Raw genomic sequence first — 24,575 nt, forward strand, 5'->3', positions numbered from 1 at the left:
TACACACACACACACATACACACACACACACACACATACACACACACACACACACACACACACACAAATAAATAAAAGAATTTTTTAAAAAAGACAGACACAGAAAGAAAAGTTTATTATCACAATGAAAATTGGGGAGGGAGAAGAAGCCTACCTAATGGCAGAATAGCTATTACTAGGGACTGGGAGGGGGTCGGATCGTAGTACACTGGATGTGTGTATGTATATATGTGTGTATGTATATAACCAGTATATGTAAATAATACATCCTATTAAAAATATCTTGATAAACTCATTGAACTCCATTTCCTCTTTATCCAGTTGAGAGGATTTAAATATCAGATTTACAAATACTCTCTGGAAGTACATTTTAAAAAAAAAAAAACAAAACCATAGGGGTACGTCCCCTATTTACTCTAACTATCTAGAGGCCGAATAGACAAGAGACAGTGGCCGATCATGATCAGAAAAGGACTCTAACTCACAGCCTGCACAGAACACAACCTTTTATCTATACTAGTCAGCCCGGAAGCGAAGTGGCTGTAAGCCAGACCTACACACACACCATCTCCAGTGACATTCCAAGAAGACAAACAGGGACTTTTGTAACAACCGACCTGATATTGCTAGGACTTGACTCGTAACTGATATCCACCCCAACTTTCGTCTCCAGTTGCAAACTAGAAATCAGAGAATGCAACATATGTGTCCTCACCCAACCCCATAGTACACCAGGTTCTAGCAGCTGCCAGTCACTTCCCTGCCAGCAGCCTCCGGTCAGGACACACCTGTTGTTTTCTTGTCTTATGCACAACTTTCCTACTCATCTCAAAGTCTGTGAGTGTCTGCTCAAGTAGAGGTGATGGTGGTTGGCTTCCTTGCTATAGAAGTCTATGGGTCAATAATCTTACATTGTTATTATTTTGTTGGATTTCATATTGCTAACGATGCAAAGGGGGTGGGTACTGCTGGGTGTGTAGGGCAAATATTGAGATGCTTTAGTTTTGGCTAACTTCCATCCTGAGTCACAGGGGAGGGGTGCTGGTAGTTGCCAAGTGAATCTTCCGCCACTAGGCATGAGAACTCAACAGAGAAATGGGGAGTCTAGGGAAGGTTTCAGGAGTGAGGAATGAGAGCAAGAATCTGATCTTTGCCCTGGTGAGGACCCTTCTTCTCAGCTCTATCTGTGGTACTCTTTGAGCTTGGCTTATCTAATTCAATAGAGAGTGTGGTGATGGTTTCGGGTAATATTAAAAAATGAACCTGTCAACTCTCCGTGGGGCCAGACTACACTCCTGCGCTCATGCCAGCCCACCAACTCTCTGGTCATGCCAGTCCACACTCCCACTCCCAGGTGCTCATCCCTGGTGCCGCTAGTTCTTCCTTAGCTATAGACCCATGTAGTCAGCAATCTCACATTCCAGTAACTAAATGGAACCACCAACCTTGAGGCTGCATATCACAAGATCCAGTAACCCGGTAGAATCAAGACTCTTAAAGTTTAATTAACCAATCAGATTTATGTATCAGTATCACAATTTATAAGATGTGAATACAATAATTTCAGAGCCAATTGATAATGATAAAAGCTTTACCCCAATATTTCTAACCTTGTGAAATCCTAGCTGCTTGCGGCTGGAAGTGATGAGTGGGTACACGTGAGCAGCCATCTTCCTTCTCTCTCCCCTTACTCTGAGATGCTCCCTCTTTCTGTGTGTCTTAGCACTGCCTCCCTTTTCTCTGTCCAATCACAGGCCTAATGTTATTGGACAGGGAAAATCCTGCAGCAGGTGACAGTTCTCACAATGGGGGCCTATGGTGTGACATTCCTGAGTAGAGAAGAGCACAGGCCTCACATAGAGCCTCGGAGTATGTGGAACATCAAAGGACAGACAGTGGAAAACCATCCTGGGGTGACTGGTGAGGACCATTTCCTTTTGGGATATGTTTCCCATAGGTAGGTGGTCCTCAGACCCCTGGCTTCCTTCCTGAAATGATGCTGCATTTGGAACATTTCTGCAATGCTGGTGCAATTTTGTTTCTCTTGCTTAACCAACTAGAAAAAATAGCTGGCTCCTGCTATGCGCATATAATTTCCACTCTGTTATCTGGGCACATACTAGTTGGGATATTAACTAGTTCCTGTTGTTAGAACCATTCCATATGGAAGCCCACCCAGCAGACTGTGACCCCTAATGTTCAGAGTGGGTCTGCACATGTGTGGATCACCACATTGCCCATGTTGTGTGAGGTGAGATGGTCTTACTACAGCTGTGTTGCCATTTTGAGTACAGAGCAAGGCACAAGTACTGACTGATCCAAGGACTCATTTCAACACTGGACCTTTTACCTCTACTGAGGAAAAAAAAAAAGTAGACAAGTAAAATTTCGCTCTCAAATATTTTGTTTCCTCTGTCCAGCAGCACCTGCTCTCCTAGAACTCTATTTTTAGGAAACTGGAAAGCATCACTGTTTCCAGAGGAGGGTTGAAGAGAGGTATTGTTCAAATGATTCTAGGAGATAAACAAGAGGGAAATTTTCTCAGGAGATTCCAACAGCACACTGAAGGTTATCTTCTCCTTTTCATCTCTGCTCGGTTTGAGTATAACCAAGGAAGAACATATAGTCCATCCTGGCTGCTTCCCAAATACTTGAAAACAAACACATGTAAGGACACTCTGCCAGAAACATGACTGGTGGAGAAAATCAGCCTTAGGAACTCTCTCACTGGATGGAGCTCGGGGAAAGCCATCCTGTTAATGCTTGCCTTCACATAGGATACATTCTTTGTCCCTCTTCACAGGAGTAAATCAAGTCATTACCTATCTTCTTTCAATCTAGGAGATTGCACTAAGAGCCCAAGACAAAATCTTCCTATATAATATCTTACATGTCGCTGTGTGGAAAGCTGCTACCCACTCAACCTGACAAGTCTAACCTATGGGCACGTGATTGTGGCACTCCACATGGCGGGATGGAGCCCAGCTGACCCCTCTAGGCTCCCCCCTGCTATTCTACTTCCTTTACAGCTCCAACATTGGGCTCAGTAGTCTCAAGTCCTTGCTGTTCATGCAGGGAATCTGAATTTGGTTCCCAGCACCCACATTAGGTGGCTCACAACTACCTGTCATTCCAGCTCCAGGGTGTACAGTACCCTCTTCTTGACTCCATGGGCACTTGTACTCATACCCAAACATAAGCACGCATGGATACACATAATTTTAAAAGGTAAACATAGAGCTCCTACCTTTTTTAGTTAGGACCTTCCATGAAGCCACCTTCTCCAAGGCCATATAGCAAATGTGTGTGTATGTGTGTGTGTGTGTGTGTGTGTGTGTGTGTGTGTGTGTAAGAGTGAGAGAGGAATGGCTAGAGAAAAGTATCTATTAGATGAGACAGAGAGAGAGCAAGAGAGGGGGAGAGAAGGAGGGATGGAGAGGGAGAAGGAAAGGGAGAGGGAGAGGGAGAGGGAGAGAGAAATGGTTAGAAAAAAGTATCTATTAGACACAGCATATCTCTTGGCATATAACTGCCAGGCCAGAAGAGAATGGCATGCTATAGTCAAACTCCTGGAAATAAATGAACCAAAAAAAAAAAAAAAAAACCCACTTTCAATCAAGAATATACGTAGAAAAACTATCTTCCAGGAAAGAAGAAATAAAGTTTTCCCAAATAAACAAAAAAAGAGAGAGAAATCACTACCATCAGATTATCCCTATAAGAAATGCTAAAATGACTCCTACATTAGACATAAATGAATGATAATCACCATTATTTATTTTTCTTAGCATTTCTCAAGCACTTTTATTTCACGCCTCCTGTGGGGCTTCCTTGTGTCCAGGACTGGGTAGAACCACTATTATGAAATGCACACAAATGCACAAAGCCTACCAGAACAGCAGCATGAAAGAAATCTACATGACTAAAAACTACAAAACTACAAAGATACAGAGAGGTGGGAAAGAATATACAAAAATGAGTAGAAACTATGAACAAAACAAGGGGAGAGTCAAACTTAGTAGTAATGCCTTGAATGTCAAAGACAGAGTGACTGGATGAATTAAAAAACTAAACAACTAGGAAACAAAACACAAACAAACAAAACCCAACCATATGCTGCCTACAAGAAACTCACTAGTCACACAGACCAAAAGAGACTAGAAGAGGTATATCATTCAAATGGAAATTTCAAATAAAGAGGAATAACTATGTTAACCTCAGATAAGGCAAATTTAAAGTAGAAACTATAAAAAGAGACAAAGGGCCAGACATAGTGTACACCTGTCTTTTTCTCATTTTCTCACTGACACGTAAAATCAGTAAAGAAACATCTGAATTAGTGAACTTACACAATGTTGCACTCAACACCATCAGAATACACTTCATTCTCATGGGCACTACAACATTCTCTGGGAAAAAACACCATGTAAAGCCTCAAGTTGAGTTTCAATAAATTTTAGAAAATCAAAATTATATTGTGTATCTATTAAGAAAATGGGATAAAATTACAAAACAAAACTAAAAATTTAAATCTACAGATACATGGAAATGAACAACATAGTGCTAACTGGACAATGAATCATTGTAGAAAATAACAGAAAAGCTTCAAAAGTCATGAAACAAATAAAAATGAAACCATGACATATCAAAATGTATAGGCCACAGCGTTGGGCATGGAGGTTGTCTTAGTCAGGGTTTCTATTCCTGCACAAAACATCATGACCAAGAAGCAAGTTGTAGAGGAAAGGATTTACTTAGCTTACATTTCCACATTGCTGTTCATCACCAAAGAAGTCAGTACTGGAACTCAAACAGGTCAGGAAGCAGGAGCTGATTCAGAGACCAGGAGGGAAGTTCCTTACTGGCTTGCTTCCCCTGGCTTGCTCAGCCTGCTCTCTTATAGAACCCGGGACTACCAGCCCAGGGATGGCACCACCCACAATGGACCCTCCCACCCTTGATCACTAATTGAGAAAATGCCTTACAGCTGGATCTCATGGAGGCATTTCCTCAAGGGAGGCTCCTTTCTCTGTGATAATCCAGCTTGTGTCCAGTTGACACACAAAACCAGCCAGTACAGAGGTACACACCTTTAATCCCAGAACTTTGGAAGCAGAGCCAGTTGAGCATACCTGTGAGCTCCTGACCAGTCCAGTCTACATAGCAAGTTCCAGACTATCTAGGGCTACAGAGTGAGATGTCATTTCAGGGAAGGCTATACCAAAAGCAGTTTTAAGAGAGAAGTTTGTATTGGAAAGAAGGCAGGAGAGTTGGCCTTGTACCTCACCAGCTGCATCGCTTGTGAGAGTGAGCTCCATACTTCTCCTGGGCAGCACAGGACAGCTGGCCCTAGTGGCAAAGGTATGAGTGAGCCATCCCGAAAGTGTGAGCATGGGAGAGCTGGCCCTGGCTCCTTGTCTGCCATTTGGGTTGTATGCGAGAGATGTAACCCCTACCCCCTCCAAGTTGTGACATGTCGGTAAGCTGCTGGCCCCATCCCTCACTGACTGCAGCATTTGGGAAAGAGGATGCACCTAAACTGGGCAGCACAGTAGAGTTAGTCCTGGTGACCTGGGTGTGGGGGAGCCTTTCCGAGGGTGTGAGAGTGAGAGACATGTCCCTGCCTCTTGCCTGGGCGAAGCAGGGCCACTGGCACTGTTGGGGTGGATACAGGAGAGCAGATGGGCTGACCGACTCAAGTTTCATCCAGGCCCAGATCCCCACCATAATATCCATCACATTAATGAATTGCTGGAGCCACTCCTGCAGATCCAAAGCTGTCTGATCTTCATAACACAGAGCAACAACAGGATACTCCAGAAGAGTCCCAGTGAGGATCCAATATTGATAGTGTAGTAAAAGCCAGAGGCCTCAAAGCAGACCAATGATTCATTGCAACAAACATTTTTCAAGGAAAGCAGTTTGGGGAAAAGGGTCTATATACTGTGTGACACATAACAGCTTTCATGGTGAGACTTTTGGTTTTTGTTTTCTATTTTTATTTCTTGTCTTCTTTTGGGTTGTTGCAAGAGAAGAGGGCAGATATGAAGCAATGGGGAGATAAGTAGGATTAAGGTGATGTGAAATTCACAAAGAATCAATAAAACATTTTTTTTAAAGATTAATTAAGGAAAAGGAGAGTATTAGGCTAGGAGTATAATTCAGTAGTGGATTTCTTGCTACTATCCCTGGTGTGGCAATCTGAAATTTGCCAATCTGAAGAAACATTCATGTTGTATATTTGGGAAAGAAAGAATAAGCCAAAATCAAAATGATTAGGAAAAAACAAACTTAGGACAAGGATACATTAAAGAAGAATGATAAAAAGATTAATCAATAAGACAGACAGCCTTTAAATATAAGCAAGACTGCCCTGAACTACAATAGCAAAGCAAAAAAGAACCAATTAAATAAAACCAGAGATGAAAAATGAGAGCAACCAATGATTCAACAGAAATACTGTTATGAGCAGTTACAGTTACATGTTAGCAAACCCAAGGACAGGATACTGTTGTGAACATTTACATGCTAGCAAACTAGAGACCCCGGATATGGTTATGAAGTTACATGCTAGCAAGCCAGAGGCCCAGGAGGCATAGGTAAACACCTAAGCATAAACTACCAAAGTGGAATCACAAATAAATAGAAAACATAAACAGACCAAAATGAGTGATAAAATTGAAGCAGTGACTGGAAATCTGCCACTGTAAAAAGTCTAGGGTCTAAAGGCTCTCCTACTGGTCTCTACAAAACATTTAAAGAGAATCAATTCTAATTCTTCTTAAACTATCCACAATTTTAAATGGCAGGAATTCTGCCAAACACTTTTTATGAGGCCCATACTGTCCTGAATCCAAAACAGTTACAGAACAACTGCCAATATATCCCTGAACAGGGGCCTAAAACTTCTTAAAATCATAGTGAACAAAATTTAACGGCACATCAAAAAGCCACAAATCATGTTAGAGTGAATTTCATCCAGGGACACAAAGATGACTCAACCCTGCACAAATGTGACCCAACATATCTACAGAATAGAGGACAGAAATCATATGTACATCTCAATACACAAAACACACAGAAAACAGTATGCAGTAAGATTCAATATCTCCTCTCTCTGTGTGTGTCTCTGTCTCTGTCTCTGTCTCTGTCTCTGTCTCTCTCTCTCTCTCTCACACACACACACACATACACAATACATACTACATTAGCTATAGAAAAACATAGTTTAAAACTTTGAAGATTAAAAGTTAAAACCACAGAGATAATACTATTTTATAAACTTCTTAAATATATGTGTTTATGGATATAGCCATGAATAAAAAAAATAGTTTAGATAGAGTTACTCTATACAGCGGACAATGCTCCCCTAACAAGCCACAGATAAAAGAGCACAGTAGCAGGTGTGAGATAGCTCCCCTCGAGTTGTTGGTCAGAGTGGTCCCAGAGACCTACAAAATAATACAAGCTATTGCCATTGTTTTGGGGTACCTACCTCAATTTGTTGGTAAGACCCTGTTGCTGCGTACTGCATACATGCTGGTCAGAGGATTTGGAGAAATCAAGCTGCTGCTGGCTTGGGAGCCTCCTTCCTTCTGTTTAGCTCTCACAGTACCAGAACGTGCTATGCAGGCAACTGAGTGAGAAATGTCATCAGTAATCTTACCTACCTGTGCGTGCAAAACGAAGGCAGCATAGCAAGGTATGCCTATTAGTCCAATAGTAGCATCAACATTGCAGGACAAACTAACCAACTGCTTTCTGATTAAGGCTCACCATGGAAGAACTCATACACCTAAGTCTAGAAATTTCTCAAAATCCATGGCTAGGAGCTCATCAGCCCTAAGAGTGAGCGTGTTGCCATTATTTTTGCTTAAAGGATATAGTATCAAATAACCTTCTAAGTACACAATTTCTGTATTTACTTTAGTGAAGCTCTCAGACCACATTAGAGAAATGTCGTTGTGCAGTGAACAACAGTTAAGGTAGAGACACAGAGCTTGTCAGAGTGCAGAGAATGTGTGTCTGTGGGGTGCTCAGCCACAGTTAGGAAGTCTATTTCACACACACACACACACACAAACACACACACACACACAACCTCCAAGGCTCAAGAAACGTTATAGAAGAACTGGAAGGATTTTAAGAGCTAGAGGGTGAGGAGGTTTGAGCTAAAAACAATATATTCTGGACGTGAATTCACAAAAGCCCAAGTCGCCTGCAGAAGTCCAAGCCAAGTAGCCTTCAGCATGGCTCAGGGAAGGACACATGAACTCTGACCCCTAACTGAGGGGCTGCTGACAGTTGGTGACTGCTAGGGGAGAGAGACAGTTTTCCTTAGGGGTGTGGTCCCTGGTAGGCTGACTGTGTGCTAGTGTGAATAACCGCATACTCATGGGTGCATGGACAACAGCAATTGGACTTAGTGGGTTATTTTCTTAAGGACATAATATTAAGAAGGCAGGCTTATCCAGGAGGAGTTGGAAGAGAAAGTGATAGTGAATATGATGTGATCCATTCTATGCATATGAGGAATTCTCAAGGAATAAAATAATAATGTAATACACTAAAACTACTGAGTCACTTTAAATGGATGAAGACTAATTCATATATAAATTTCATCTCAATGAAGCTGTTTAAAAAATATAAAGCAACACAGATCTCAGGTTTCTTTCTCTAAAAAACAAACAAATAACTACCTATTGGTCTATAGATTCATTGTAATTCTCTATCAGAATACTAATGATGACATGCTTCAAAGAAATGGAGAAAACTCCTAAAATTCAAAAGAAGCCACAGAAGACCCTATTTAGCTAGCTGGTGTGATCCATAAGAAACAAAAATGTAAAGCTTGACAGATCCCAACTTTTGACTTTAAAACCTACTACAAAGCGCGGGAGACCAAAACAGTGTAATACAGGAATAAAAACAGACATGGGATTTGGAGAGATGGCATAGTTGGTAAAGTGCTTGCTATGCAAACATGAAGACCTGAGTCCAGGTTCCCAGCACAATGGCCAGGTGTTACAGGATGCATGTATAACCTCACAGCTGGGGAGAGAGGCCCAGTATCCTCTGTTGGCCAACTTGTAAGCTCCATATGTTACAGGATGCATGTATAACCTCACAGCTGGACACACACACACACACACACACACACACAAAGAAACAACCTACAGAATGGAAGAAACATCTATAAACCATTTACCCAAGAAAGAACTGCTACTGAGGAATTTAAATATATAAGAGGAATTTACTAATCAGAACACTGAGCTCTGCCTCATCAGGGCCATGTGAGGAAAACACATGGAGAAGACTGGCCTTAGAGAGTGTTGTAAAGATGAGAGAACATGTGCTGTGAGTTAGGACCAGAACCTCCTGAGGCATTGTCAAGACAAAGTCTAAGGAGGCAAAACACATAACATCATAAAAGATGCTTGTCTTAGTCGGGGTTTCTATTACTGCACAAACATCATGACCAAGAAGCAAGTTGGGGAGGAAAGGGTTTATTCCGCTTACACTTCCACATTGCTGTTTATCACCAAAGGAAGTCAGGACTGGAACTCAAGCAGGTCAGGAAGCAGGAGCTGATGCAGAGGCCATGGAGGGATGTTCCTTACTGGCTTGCTTCTCCTGGCTTGCACAGCCTGCTCTCTTACAGAACCCAAGACTTCCAGCCCAGGGATGGCATCACTTACAAGGGGCTCTACCTCCTTGATCACTAATTGAGAAAATGCCCCACAGCTGGATCTCATGGAGGCACTTACCCAACTGAAGCTCCCTTCTCTGTGATAACTCCATCATGTGTCAAGTTGACACACAAAACCAGCCAGTTCAATGCTTATCTCAACAAAGGGATAATTCTTACCACAGAAATATGGAAATATGAAAAAAACTTACCACAGTTAAATGAGTTAAGGAAAGGAATAGAGGATCTGAAAGAGAAATGGACAAAGATCATGGGAGAAAAGAGAAGCTCTAAAGGTCAAATGTTAGCTTGCAGCTGTATAGAATGAATCTGATATATACAAATACACATATATATATATCACATATGAGTACATCATATACACATATATCATAGATATGTATCATATATATATCAGGTGATAACTACAGTGGCTTATAGACTGTTTCTGCTAGTCTAACCACAGCTGACTTCCTATAGAAAGTCTAGTAGTTGTTCAGTCAACAAGATCAGATGTGTCATAGGCTCTAATTCCAATGAAGGAATGAACCTACTAGACAGATCGAAAGTGAGAGCAAACAGGCAAAGAGCAAAGAGCTTTTCTTCTTCCATGTGCTTTACATAGGCTGCCACCAGAAGGTGTGGCCCAGATAAAAGATGTACCCTTCCACCTCTAAAGATCTAGGTTAAAGGTTATTCTTCTATTTCAAGTGGTGTAGTGGAGAAAAATCCCCACAGGTGAACCCAGCTGCTTCCATTTTAGTTAATTCCAGATGTAGTCAAGTTATCACCAATAGCCCTCACAGCAACTTCACTAACAAATCAGATGAGGCAAAAATAAAAGATAACAGAGCCTGGAGACAAATCATTTAAACTGTTAGTTTCAGATAGAACAAAAGAGAAGTTAAAAAAGCATGAAAAGAAAATTCGAGAGCTTTGGGGCATCCTTTGAAGATTAAGTATTAGGACCATTGTACACCTGAGGGAGAAGAGATATAGGTTAGGGCATATAAAACCTCTTCAGTAAAAATAATAGCATAAAGCTTTCTAAATCTGGAGAAAGACATGGACATCCAGATACAAGAAGTACTTAGAACCTGAAACACACATAACCACAAAAGCACATCACCCTAACATAGTGTAGCCAAGTTGTTAAAAGTACGCAACAAAGAAAGGACATTATAGTCTGCAAGAGAGATGTCAGGAAATAGTTAAGGGCAAATACATTAGACTAACAGTAGATTTCTCAGAAATAAGTAAATGTCATGAGGGCATGGAGTGATGTATTTAAGGTCCTGAAAGAAAATAATTTGCAATCAAGATTATTATACCTGCAAGGCTGTGTTTCACAATGGAAGGAGAAGACCTTCCTTGATAAAGACAAATCAGGGAATTTGTGACCACTAGACCAGACTTAAACAGATGCTTAAAGGAATCCTATACCCTTAAGAGAAAGGATTTAGTAAATACTATCACTAAAAACAAGAATAAATGCCACTAGAAAAAGAGATGTGCCCACAAGTAATAAGGAAGAAATACTACTCATACAGTAAACCACAGAATTTATAAGAAAAATAAGATGAACTAAATATACTCAAAGCTACCTGAAGGAAATCAGACTGTGATGTAAATTTATATGTGTCAATCATTGAAACACCACCCCCAAATTTTATAAAAACAAAACACTACTAGACATGAAAAGCCGATGTTCAGCCCCAGTGTAACAGTGGGTGACTTTAAATAGTAAGGGTAGCTTTGTATAACTGGAGACAGCTTTCCAGACTTCATATAGAGCACAGAAGAGTTCAAGTAGCCAAGAAGACCCCGGTAAAACCATACTGGAGCCAGAATAAGACTGAAGGGAAATGCCAGGACACTGGCACAGATAGAGTCCCTAGAAATCCAAAGCAGAGAAAAAGAACTGACATCTAGGCTTCTAATCTGTTCAGCAAAGCAGATGGTCTTCAGACTGTCTTCTTACAGAATAAAAGGATCTGTGGTGGTTTGAATGAGAATGGCCCCCATATGCTCATATATTGGAACATCTGGTTCTCAGCTGATGCAGCTGTTTGGGAAGGATTAGGTGTGGCTTTGCTGGAGGTGTGTCACTAGGGACAGGCTTGAAAATTTCCAGGGTGCTCTTTGCTTCCTACTGGTGGCTCGAGATGTGAGCGCCCAACTGTTCCTGCTGCCTTGTGTTTACTCTTCTTTCATGAGCTCTAGACCTCTTGAACTGTAAGCCCAATTAAATGCTTGCTTTTCTAAAAAAGAAAATCTAAACACCAAATACACACACACACACATACATGCATGCATGCATGCATACATACACACACATACATATATATATGCATACATATATACACACACATACATGCATACATACATACATACATACACACGTGAGCAATCCAGAGACTGAGGAATTCCCAGCACATACATAGTGCATCTCGTAGTCGCTTATAACTCCAGATCCTCTGGGGCATTCCCATAACATGGCATACACTCACAGGAACACACACATCAGTAAAATTAAAAATAGATAAATTTAAAATAAAATAAATCTTCAAGAGAAAATAAATCCAATTAAAACTTTGGCTCTACACCTGAGTAGATACTTCTCATATAGATGATGATATAGCCATAGATGGTCAACATGTTTATGAAAAAATGTTCAAAATCTCAGTGCTCATCGGGGAGAAGCAAATCAAGTCCTTAGTGAGCAGGGCAGAATGGTTTACACTTGTAATCTCGGCACCCTGGAGCCTGAAGCAGGAGGATTGGGGTTCTGACAGTCTCCGTTATGGTCAAAACAAACAGCAGCTGGCATGGCTGTCACCAAAAAGATTGTTAAATGTTGGTGAGGATGTGCAGAAGGGAACCTCCCTTGGACACACTAATGAGAATGTAAATGAGTGAAGCCATTGAGGGAAATAGTGTGAACACTCCTCTAAAAGCTAAAACTAGAACTGCCATGTGACCTAGCAATCCTACTTCAGGAAATACATCTGAAAGAGAGACCAAGCAAAGAGATTCTCGAATGCCCGTGTATACCGCAGAACTACGCACAAGAGCGACTAAGACATGGACTTGGCTGCAATGCCTACTGCTGGACAAATGGATGCATAAAATATGTTCCATACACTCAGCAGAATGTTATACTGCGATCTAAATCAACGAAATCCTGTCATTTCCAGCAACGGTGATGGAACTGGACATTTTTTTCCCCATTAACACTATATTCATTTTACATCCTGATTGCTGCCCCCCACTCCCGGTGCTCCCTCACAGAGTTCCTCCCCCTCCCCTCCTCCCCTTCTCCTCTGAGAGGGTGGGGGCTCCCCCTGGGTACCCCCACACCCTGTGCATCAAGTCTCTGCAGGGCTAGGCAAATCCTCTCCCACTGAGGCCAGCCAAGGCAGCCCACCTGGTGAATGGAGTCCACAGACAGGCAGCAGCTCCAGGGACAGCCCCCATTCCAGTTGTTGGGGGACCCACATGGAGACTGAGCTCCATGCCTGCTATATTTGTGCAAGGGAGCCTCTGTCCACCCCATGCATGCTCTTTGGTCGGTAGCTCAGTCCCCGAGAGTCCCCAGGGTTCAGGCTAGCTGACTCCATTGGTCTTTCTGTGGTACTGGACGTTATTAAGTAGAATAAAGGAGAGACAGACAAATGGCACAGGTTGTCGCCATTTGTGGAAACGGAAAGTCTGTCCTAGAGAAGAATGAGTCTTGAATGCAAAGACATGACCAACTGGAAGGGCCACCAGTGAGGCCTGAAAGACATTTGGTGAGTGGCACCAAGCAGACAGGAACAATGAGTTCTCACTTGTACAGCACCAGAAGGTAATGACTGATTAAAATAATCTATATTTCCAAGCGATCAGAAAAAGTGTAAGAAATTCCCAACACACAGAAATGCTGATCTTAGGGGGCAAAAGCAGGAGAATTGTGGGTTGTGAGTCAGAGTTCCCTGCCAGTCTGAGCTTCTGAGATAAACTGAGTCCCAAATAACAACCCTAGAACAAACATACATTAACATTCAAATAGATGACAGCACCTGTGCCTCTCTCGCTCAACAGTTACATGTAATCTAAGAGCCAACCAAGATTATATTATGGTATGCTAAGAGAATCCCCTGCTTCAGATGTCTTTCCTGAGTTTTCTCTTGGGAATCACCCCCCACACTTGGATGTGTCTTTCCTATCCCTACCCCCTCCCTTCTCCCCACCCACCTCTCTTGAGAATCACACCCTCATATTTGAGCCTATCTGCCCTTCTCAGCATCCTTCCTTCTAAACCTATATTCAAACATCTTTAATAAAATCTCCAACTCTGCTTCACTACACTGTCCGCTCTTGAGGTCTCTCTCAGCAATGAAAGCCACAAATCTGAGTTTGACCTGAGTTAAGAGTCCCTGAAAGACAGGGTTCCCTTAGTCTCAGAACTCTTCGAGCTGCTGAGGATGATGTACAGCTGTCTCCTTACCACTGACTACAGAAGGATGGGAGTGGCGAAAAGAACTTTGCACTCTCTACTCATGTGACATCCACTGGCTGCTCAGTCACACCTCTATCCACTAAAGCTGTCTCTAGTGTCCTCCACTGTCTTGTCCTGCAAAAAGCCTGCTGGGTTTTTAATCCTCTCCTAGGCTGTCCTGGGCCTCCACCTGATAAAGAGGGCTTGTGGCTTCTTATGTGTATCCTGCTGAATTCCTTACATATTTGTGGAATTCCATGATGATTTATTTTACTTTGAAACCCTGGTCTTCCAGGTGGAAAATCTGCCAACCACGTTAGTGATGAGTGTGCAAGACCTTGGTCACAGCTATAATTTCTGGGTCCCTTAGAAGCCTAGTGCACAACCATAGTCATAGGGCTGATCCCGTGCTCTGTAGGCAGCGGGTTGTCCTGTTAGAGACAGTCGCTTCAAACAAGGAAACTAGTGTATGCAATCATACAGCAGTCCTGGCACATGGTAGGTGTTCAATAAATATTTGTTGAATTGATGAATGAATACCTCGTCTGCCTCCATAAGAGATTTTTCCAGCCAAGTGATTTATCAGCATACCCAGGAAAGTAGAACAGGATATAAATGGAAGCAGTGGCTGACTGCTTGAGATTCCGAATAAGGATGGGAAAAGCTAAAGTGCTGGTCTAGTACAATAGCTAAGAAGTCCCAGTGGGGAGACGTGAGGAAGCATGCTCTGAGCGTCTTGGCTAAGTGCTGCTAGCACACTGCCAAAGCACGTCAGTTACAAACAGCCTTCCAAGAGAGTTGGAGTAATGCGTTCGTGTCAGGTCACACAGAGGCCAGTGAAAAAAGCCAAGGTAGTGGACCCAGGACTCCTGAAATCGCCGTCAAAATCTGCTACATTCATCTAATCTGCAGTGCAGGTCTCAGGGCCAATTCCCACTTGCTCTTCATCCTGGAGACAATTCAAGCACTGGCTTCCCAACACTCTTCTTCATTCATGGAAACATCACACTCAAAGGAGTCTCTCTGAGCATGGGGCATTTGAACTGTACCTTAGAGCAAATACTCAAGGACAAACATTAGTTCTCATTTACACGGCGCTTACCTGAAGACAATAATTATCAGGCATGCTGACTGGTTTTATGCCCTCCTAACCCAAGCTAGAGTCATCAGAGAGGAGGGATCCTCAACTGACACTTTGCTATCATAAGATCCGGCTGTAGGCAAGTCCATAGGGCATTTTCTTAATTAGTGGTTGATATAGTAGGACCAAGCCCACGGTGGGTGGTGCCACCCCTGGGCTGGTCCCGAGTACTACAGGAGAGCAGGCTGAGCAAGCCACAGTGAGCAAGCAGCACCCTCCATGGACTCTGCATCAGCTCCTGCCTCCAGGTTCCTGCTCTGTTTGAGTTCCTATCCTGACTTCCTCAGTGATGGGGTATGACCTGAGAGCTGTAAGATAAAATAAACCCTTTCCTCCCCATGTTGGTCATGATGTTTCATCACAGCCAAAGAAACCCTAAGACACCAGAGTATTCAACCTATGGTCTTACTGAGATATTAACAAGTTTGTCTGTGAAGTTAGACTTTTAGAAGGACCCACCTTTGATTCTGCGAACTCATTCCATTGTGGGTATATTTCTATTTCAATAACATCCATTTATTATATCGTTGGTGCTGTCTGGTTTTATGTTAACTTGATACAAGCTAGAGTCATCTGAGAGGAGGGAACCTCAGTTGAGAAAATGCCTTCGTAGGACCCAGCTGTAGGCATGTCTACTGGGCATTTTCTAATTTGCGATTGAAGTAGGTGGGCCTACCTCATTATGGATGGTTCTATCCCTGAGCAGGTGGTTCTGGGTTTTATAAGAAACCAGGCTAAGCAAGTCATGAGGGGCAAGCCAGCAACAGCACCGCCCCCCCCCCCACCATGGCCTCCACATCAGCTCCTGCTCTGTGCGAGTTCTTGTCCTGATTTCTTTGGATAATGAACAATGTTATGGAAGCATAAGCCAAGTAACCCTTTTCCTCCCCAGTTTGCTCTTGATCATGGTATTTCAACACGCAATCCTAACTCGACTAAGACATCCTTCTCTCTGCCTTCTGCATATCAACTTTGAGTTCTCCTCTAATTTATTTAATTTAATCAACAATTCACTCAACTAACATCTACATATTCGTTAAGAGGCAGGTATTTTCTTATGTGCTGGAGGCCATGTTACCTAGATCTTTTTTTTTTTTTAAATCTGGGGATTTAAAACCACAAATGCTTTTTCTCGATTTAGCCTTTAAATAGCAGCATGGGTAGAATACCTGAGTTATTTTATTCTGTGATTTAAACTTTTAAAAGTTCATTTACACAAAGCCTAACCTTAAATTCATAACAGCAGAAATTTTTTGATCAACACAAATGCATTTGTCAAGACTAGATTTTTGAAGTAACATATAATCTTTTTTTTTTTTTTTTTTTTTTTATAAATATCCTATGTATGTTTGAGAGCATAGTTCCTCAGTGATGGTAGCAAAAAGAGGAGAGGTATGAAATGGCAGGTCCTTACTTCCCCACAGGAAATATCAAATAAACACTAATGATGAAATTAAGTTGATTTGTGGACCCCTGGGAAACAGCCAAAGATTCGCAACCATCAGTCAAATACCCAATCCCTCTCCTCAGAAAAATCCATGCACAAAAGAGAGAGACATGTGGTGCTTCTGTGTTTCCTCTGACCTTGCTGCATCCGCTCTCTGACAGGACATGGCTTGGTGGAAGTAGACTCTTCCCAGGTCCCTCTCTCAGGAAAGGAGGAAAAGAATGAAAAACATATTTGCAATATGTTAGCCTCCCTGTGGGCCAACCATGGAATTGGTTTTACAGGGACAGGAGGAATGGAATGGCTTCATGGTTTGGTTGTCAGGTTCAAAGTCATGAACAGCAGTGGCAGGTGACTAAGCATAGGAAGTATTCAAGGAAATTTCATACTTATAATCATCTAGAGACAATAGGTTACAGGGAAATCTGAGAATGTTCTGGAAGCAAGTATAAAACCTTTAGAGAAATTAAGACCCTTAAAAGCAAACTATGTGTTTATGTTCATATAAATATTATATATACCTAACATATATATAAAACATATATACATACATATTTATATGCATGAGAATTGGTAGAAAGACTAAAATCTAAGCTTACTAAAAACTAAGCTTACATGCTCACTAAAGTCTTGGATGCCACCTCCCTTGTTGCCAACAAGAGGGGACGAAGGGTAGAGCTGGCTCTTTTAACAAATGTTCAGTTTTCTCACCAACATCCACCTGCCCCTAACTCCACAAAGCATGAGAAAATTTAGTGAAAAGTAATAAAATTCTAGAAAGTAAAATTAAAGAAATACAGAATCTGGATATAATGGGGGAAAAGGGGGCTTCTAAATAACTGTTATAAATTCAAAACACCAAAGGAAAACATGGATTTTTAAAAAGAAAAAGAAATATGAGAATGTTCAAGGGTACAACATTGTTTTAAGTCAACAAATTTCTCCCTTAGTTTTCTTCCATTACTTCAATAGTTACAAAAAGGACCTTTGACAAGATTCAATATATCTTCCTGATAAAAGTCTTGAGCAAACTAGGGATAGAAGAACATAACATAACATAATAAAAGCTACAGGTGGGGCTGGCGAGATGGCTCAGCAGGTAAGAACACTGACTGCTCTTCTGAAGGTCCTGAGTTCAAATCCCAGCAACCACATGGTGGCTCACAACCACCCGTAATGAGATCTGACACCCTCTTCTGGTGCATCTGAAGACAGCTACAATGTACTTATTTATAATAATAAAAAAAACTTTGGGCCGGAACAAGCAGGGACTGAGGAGTTAGTTGACCGGAGCCAGCAGAAGTCCTATATTCAATTCCCAGCAACCACATGAAGGCTCGACCATCTGTACAGCTACAGTGTACTCATATACATAAGATAAATAAATAAAGCTTTCTAAAAAATAAGCTACAGGTGACTGAGCTTATTGGACTGAGCACAGGGTCCCCATTAGAGGAGTCAGAGAAAGGACTCAAGGAGTTGAAGGAGTTTGCAACCAAATAGGAAGAACAACAATATCAACCAACCAGACCCCCCCAGAGCTCTCAGGGACTAAGCCAAGGAGTACACATGGTTCCAGCTGCATATGTAGCAGACGATGGTCTTGTCATGCACCAATGGAAGGAGAGGTCCTTGGTCCTATGAAGGCTCAATAGATGCCCCAGTGTAGGGGAATCAAGGGCAGGGAGGTGGGAGTGAGTGGGTGCGTGGAGGAACACCCTCATAGAAACAGGAGGAGGGAGGATGGGATAGGGGATTTCCAGGAGGTGGGGAAAACTGGGAAAGGGGATAACATTTGAAATGTAAATAAAGAAAATATCCAATAAAAACAAACAAATAAAGTTTTAAGCACATAAAAAAAGAAAAGAAATGGAAATTTTTGAATAATTAGAAAAAAGAGCTACAGGTGACTAATCTGGCATTATAATACATGGGGGAAACAGAAAGAATTTCCTCTAAACTAAGGCACAGACTAAGGCTTCTGCTCCCTCCACTCTCACTCCGAGCTTGAAGCTTTAACCGTAGAGTAAGTGGAAAAATTAAAAATGACATAGAGACCAACTAGTCCGATTGGCTAGTCCTCCACAAGCCTAAAACATTCCCACTAGAAAAGAAATTAAAGCAGGAAGCAAAACAAACAAAAAGTAGGCCTTGCTGTGTTCCAGTCACAAGCTAGCAAGAGAGAAGTTAGGGAACAAGGCTCAAGTGGCTACTTCTGGTTTTTCTGGAAAATTAGTTCTCAAATGATTTTTTGCTTTGTTTTGTTTTGCTGGGGCACACAGATGAAAGGGATGTTTTGCTAAAGCAAACCCGTGAGAGAACACAGGATGTTAAGAAGGAATATAAACATAACCCATCAGACGGGGAACGATGCTGGATGGCACTGGTCACCCTGCAGTTCCTTACTGGCCATCTTTTGTCATGACTTCACAAGACCTCATTTACAATAGCTTTAAAAATACATAGTAATATACTTAGCCATGTATATGGAAGAAATTTACACTGGAACTTTAAAACACTAGAGAAAAATTTACAACACCAAATTTAGCAGAATTAACATTGATAAATTGGACACGTCGTTGGAGTAATACAAAGAGTTGATACAGCTTTCTTATTGAATACCCACTGATATTCATTACAGAAATTTCAAATAAAAAAAAAACACCCTAAAAGTCCCACGGAAAACAGAAGAGCAAAGCAGCTCTGGGGAGGAAGGTGTTCCCAACACTGACCTTAAACGATACCACTCAGCCAAAGGAACAAAAGCAACTTGATACAAAAACAGAAAATGACTAGGTTAATGAAAAGATTAAAACTAACCCCCTAAATAAAGCGCATGTAAGACCTTAATGTTAGGCACAAAACTGTGTAAGTGATGGAGGAAGGCAGAGACGTCATTTCAAGATTCAGGCAGCGGAAAAGACTGCTAATCCGGATGCTTGTACCTCGGGAAACACCAGTGGGACTTGATAAACGAGATCCCATAAAACAAACCAAAGCTTCTGTACAGAAAAGGCGTGAATAACTGTGTAAAGAAACAGCCTACAGAACCATGTAAGGAACCACAAAATCAGCGCGGCAGTGGTGGGCAGTGGTGGCACATGCCTTTAATCCCAGCACTTGGGAGGCAGAGACAGGCAGATTTCTGAGTTCAAGGCCAGCCTGGTCTACAGAGTGAGTTCCAGGACAGCCAGGACTACACAGAGAAACCCTGTCTTGGGAAAAAAATAAAAAGAACCAAAATCAAATACCAAAAGAGGCGGTGATCTTATCAATATATTGCCCAAGATACTTTGCTCTATCAGTCAGAAAAGACAAACCCAGAAAGCAGATGTGAGAGAGAGAGCAACAGGCCATGCTAGTCTGGATTGGGAATTCCTCTCTGCGTTGACATTTGGGCTTTGGCATGAGTAGCTACAAGGGAAAAACAAAGTAGAAACTTGGGAGAAACACATCCTAGGTGGAAGAAATGGTGAATGCAAAAACTCCGGAGTGGGAGCGTGTCTGCCGTACAATTTATATCTCCTTTACCTTTTTCTTGCCTTCAACACTGACGGCACACATGTGATGTCTGGAGCTGTGGTAGCCCTCTTGGAACCATGAGGTAACAGCCAGCGTGAGCATGCTAGGAAATGGCATTAGCATACTGAAAGAAGAATCTGAGTACCTCTTGGATTCATTAAAAACCTGCACACCAGCACGATTAACTGCCTACTTGGGATTCCTTGTTCTGTCTACAAACACACCCTTTTATTCATCAGTCGGTTTTTCCATTACTTGGGGCCAAACACGTTCTTCACTGATGAAATGGGTAAGGATTATTAGGCTGTGAAGGTTTTTAATCTGAGGGATAAGTCTGATTTCAACTCTTCAAAGAACATTCTGTGAGATTAAGAATTATGGCAAATGTAAGCAGGGAGCCACTATGCAAAGATCTAATATTTTCCAAATGTAACAGAGAGAGCTACATCGAGGGGGTGGGGTAGGGGGGCGGGGTGGGGAATCAGATCTGACTTGTCTTGTTGGAGGGTCTGTTCAGAGACACGGTAGTAACGAGGAGTTACCAAGGTGGCTGGACAAGGGTGATGTCATCAAAGAGAATATGGGGGAGGGGCTCCATGGTCACCAGAAGAGGACGAGACTGCTAGCTATGACAGTCACCTTGGGGCAACTGAGGGTTTGCGGACACGAGGACGCACACAAGGAGGAAAGGCAGGAGCAATCAGGTAGATGGAGACGGTACTGTGACCTAAAAGCCGACAGTGTCAAGAGTTCCACCACACCCTGTAGAGCTACAGATCTTTGTGGATGTTTCAGATGCAGGCGTCGAACTACTCAGTAGACGCCTGTGGGCTTCTGGAGCTCTGAGGGCTAGGGTTGTAAATGTGAGTTCATCTGCATACATGTGTGTGGTGAGATGGGATGGTCACCTGAAGGGAGGAGGTGGCACCTGACAATCACGTCAACAGGATAGGGTTGGGGGGGGGGGGAGGAGCCTCCGCGGATAGGAGAGCTTGGCATGCTGGGAACTGAGACGCTTCACGAAGGGGTGGGAGGTCTTTCTCATGCCAACGAGCCAAGAACAGACAGGACAAACTATTTGAGTGGCATTTTAAGGACTAGCAAGCCGGCTCAGCCTGTAACGGCACTTGCCACACCTACAGGCTGAGTTCAATCCCTGGAACCCACATGGTTGAAGAAGAGAACTGGGATCTCCACATGTGGGCCACGGCATAAGCACGCCCTCTCATCCCAGTAAATACGTTAAAAAAATATACAAATACAAATACAAATACAAAAACCAAACAAAACAGAATCTCGGGGAAAAGCATGCATGACCTCCAAGGGTTTCATTTTCTGCTTGTCCCCCCTCACCCCTCCTCACCCACACACACCACCCACCCTGCACACCCCCACCCCCACCGCCACCCCATCCAGTTTTCTTTTCGCTATGCATTTCCTGGTTACTGTTCGAAGTCTTGTGTGAACCGAGTAGCCCGGAGGCCAGAGTCAAGCGGCAGACACACCCCTTCTTTTGTGGCTTTTCTAAGTTTCTCCAGGGCTAAAAAGTGCCGGATCCAGGTCAGACAAGAGTTGTGACTTCTCTGCCTCCTATCAAATCGTAAGCCTAGCCTAGCTTTTTGTCATTCTTTGAATTAATTCACTTGGAGTTTCTCAGGGGCAGCAGGAACAGGCTGTGTTCGTGTGGGTTTATTTTACTGTATAATGCGTAGTCCATGTGACTGCACAGCACACAGCCAAACGCGGCGAACATGTAATCATTTAAATGAATGCAGGTGCCGTGTGCCCACATGCTGTAAAGCCACTCTCTGTGCTGCGTGTGGAAGGTGGGGAGCTTGGCTGTGCACACTATATATCCTAATTTCTTTTTAATTTCATTCTTTCTGCGCGTTTTTTTTTTTAACCTAATGATAAAGTACGATGAACCTTGGGCTTTGTGCAGTAGATATTTGCCCAGCAGCAGACCTTAACTGCCCTTGAAGCACAAGGAGAAAAGCAAACTTGCAAATGTGAGGTGTATTTTGTTTAACTTTGGAATTTAAACCAACAAACAAAAAAAAACAAATCTGCATTCTTTAAAATTAGACATTAGCACCTTCAGCAAGGTATCACACCCTGGGGAAGAGATGAAAGAAATTAAATTACCTTCTGGAATCCGGCTGGAAGAAACAGAAGAAACATCGACGGAGGCTCCTTTCATGTCCCTCTGACAGCTCCCGATGAAGCCTCGGGGCTCGATAATGTAATCAACTCTGGCGTATTTCGCTCATGCTGATTGGGATTGTATTATTAACATGACCACGTTATTTCATAATTACCTTTCCTTTTTCCGACAGGAAACGTGAGATGGAAACACTTGGGGGGTTCTTTGAATCAGTTCCTGAAGTGTTGGCTCCAGTGTGTCTAAGTCCTATCCAGACAGAATGGGGAAGAGTCCGTTCTCACTGTTGGACCTTCTCCAGCCAGTGTGAGGCAGTCACATGTCCTTCGCCGCCATAAATGCTGCTGTGAAGAAAAACCTTCAACACGGACCACTGGTTACCCTGAACACATGTCCAGGTGCTTCTCAAAAAGTGATAGGAGCTCACTTCATCAGATTTGGCTTCTCAGGGGCAGATTCCTGTTCTCTGTCCTCTCCATCAGGGTCTCTGAAGGGAACGTGGGATCCATAAGAGTACTGATGTCCAAGCTCAGTAGCCATTGAAGCCAACTACTTTATGTCAGCGTGTTTCCACCAATGATGATGTCATCTTTAAGCCACTTTACGCACATCTCTAAGCCACAGCTAAGCATGCGCTCCTATCTACCTACGCATATGGAGGTAGAACCTCGGCCGGCCTAGCCCCTGTTCTTTAGCAGTGCTATTCTTGAAGACACTGCAAAGCAATGTATTTATTTAGTGTCACCACTCCAGCACACTCATTGAAATGGATTTGACACAAGTCAGGCACCCATTTCAGGCTGAGTCAATAGGGGTCATTCTCCTACTGATTAAGAAGTACCACTAGAGAACTAGATGGACTTTAAGGCTGGGGTAGTCTGGGGACTGAGTGGATGCATAGGAAACAACCAGGCGGTGGTGTTGAAGCAGAAGCTGGAGAGGTGGCAGAAAAGTAAACACTATACAGAAAGAATATGCTGTAGAGACTCTGGAAGGAAGAGGTAGGGCGAAGTCATCGGTTCTAGAAGGCTCCTCAATTTACAATCCAAATCTCGGGGCTCCCACGCACAGGCTTCACCCCTGTTGGACTGTGAAAGGCAGTCTGTGATCTTGGTTGAGGGAGGCTTACTCCAGAGACCCAGTAGAGAATTCTACAAGGGACGGAACAGTAAAGCTACGCCTCCCAGATGTAGAACCTGACACCACAAGCCCTCCAACTCCATTGTCCTGTGCTATCTATCACATAGACAATGCCCCCAGCTCCCAGCATTCTGAGCACAGGTTTGCCCCGCCCCACAGTTACCTGGGAACAGAAAGGTAGCCCAGCCCACTATAAAAGGAGCTGCTTGACCCCTCCTCTCTCTCTCAACCTCTCAGCTTCTTGTCTTTACTCTCACCTCTTGCTCGCTCTGTCCCCCTCCCCTCCCTTACCCCTCTCTCCACGTGGCCATGGCTGGTCTCTACTTTTCTATCCTCTCCCTCCCTCTCTCTTTCTCCCTCTCCCTCCCTCTCTCTCTTTCTCCCTCTCCCTCCCTCTCTCTCTTTCTCCCTCCCTCTCTCTTTTTCTCCCTCTCCCTCCCTCTCTCTCTCCCTCTCTCCTCTCTCTTCTCTCTCTCTGTCTCTGTCTCTCTCTCTCCCTCTCCCTCACTCCCTCTCTCCCTCTCCCTCTCTTTCCCTCCCTCCCTCTCTCCCTCTCCCTCTCTCTCCCTCCCTCTCCCTCTCCCTCTCCCTCTCCCTCTCCCTTTCTCCCTCTCCCTCCCTCTCGTTTCTACAATAAAATGCCTTAAGACCATGGACTGCCTCCTTTCATCTAAACTCGCAGTGCTGGGCCAATGGATTAGGCCTTCCCTTAAAGCCTTGCTTCTAATCTCCCACAGGAAAGTCTTCTAGCTCCAGCCAAGAGACCAGACCAAGGACCTAGAGCTAGAACCTGTCGTCCTTGGCCTCTGTGAGGCCCAGGGACCACAGGGATTGTCCCCTCTCCCCTGCCCCTGAGGACTGGGATAGTGGCTTCTCACAGCCAGACGCCACCCAGGCAGTGTGGAGAGCCTGACAGTCTCCTGTGTCCACCTGCCCAGAGTACTGGAGCTCTGACAGGGTTACCTACCCTCCCTCCCAACGCCCAGTGGCGGCGCC

General features: G+C 43.2%; 2 long non-coding RNA genes across 3 annotated transcripts in view; one reads left to right on the forward strand and one right to left on the reverse strand.

The window, feature by feature from the left end:
• The window catches only part of LOC116078504, a 66,142-nt gene extending 42,481 nt beyond the window's left edge, over positions 1–23,661 (reverse strand). For both annotated transcript variants that reach the window (XR_004113570.1, XR_004113569.1), the window contains exon 1: positions 22,424–23,661. This is a non-coding gene — a long non-coding RNA (uncharacterized LOC116078504). The remainder of the gene's footprint in view (positions 1–22,423) is intronic.
• On the forward strand, positions 20,864–23,001 carry LOC116078509. The gene is made up of 2 exons (XR_004113571.1): positions 20,864–20,982; positions 22,615–23,001. It is a non-coding gene; the product is annotated as an uncharacterized LOC116078509 (long non-coding RNA).
• Positions 23,662–24,575: the final 914 nt, after the last annotated feature.

The sequence above is a fragment of the Mastomys coucha genome, unplaced genomic scaffold (genome assembly GCF_008632895.1).
Source record: "Mastomys coucha isolate ucsf_1 unplaced genomic scaffold, UCSF_Mcou_1 pScaffold11, whole genome shotgun sequence".
In the NCBI taxonomy this organism is placed as follows: domain Eukaryota; kingdom Metazoa; phylum Chordata; class Mammalia; order Rodentia; family Muridae; genus Mastomys; species Mastomys coucha.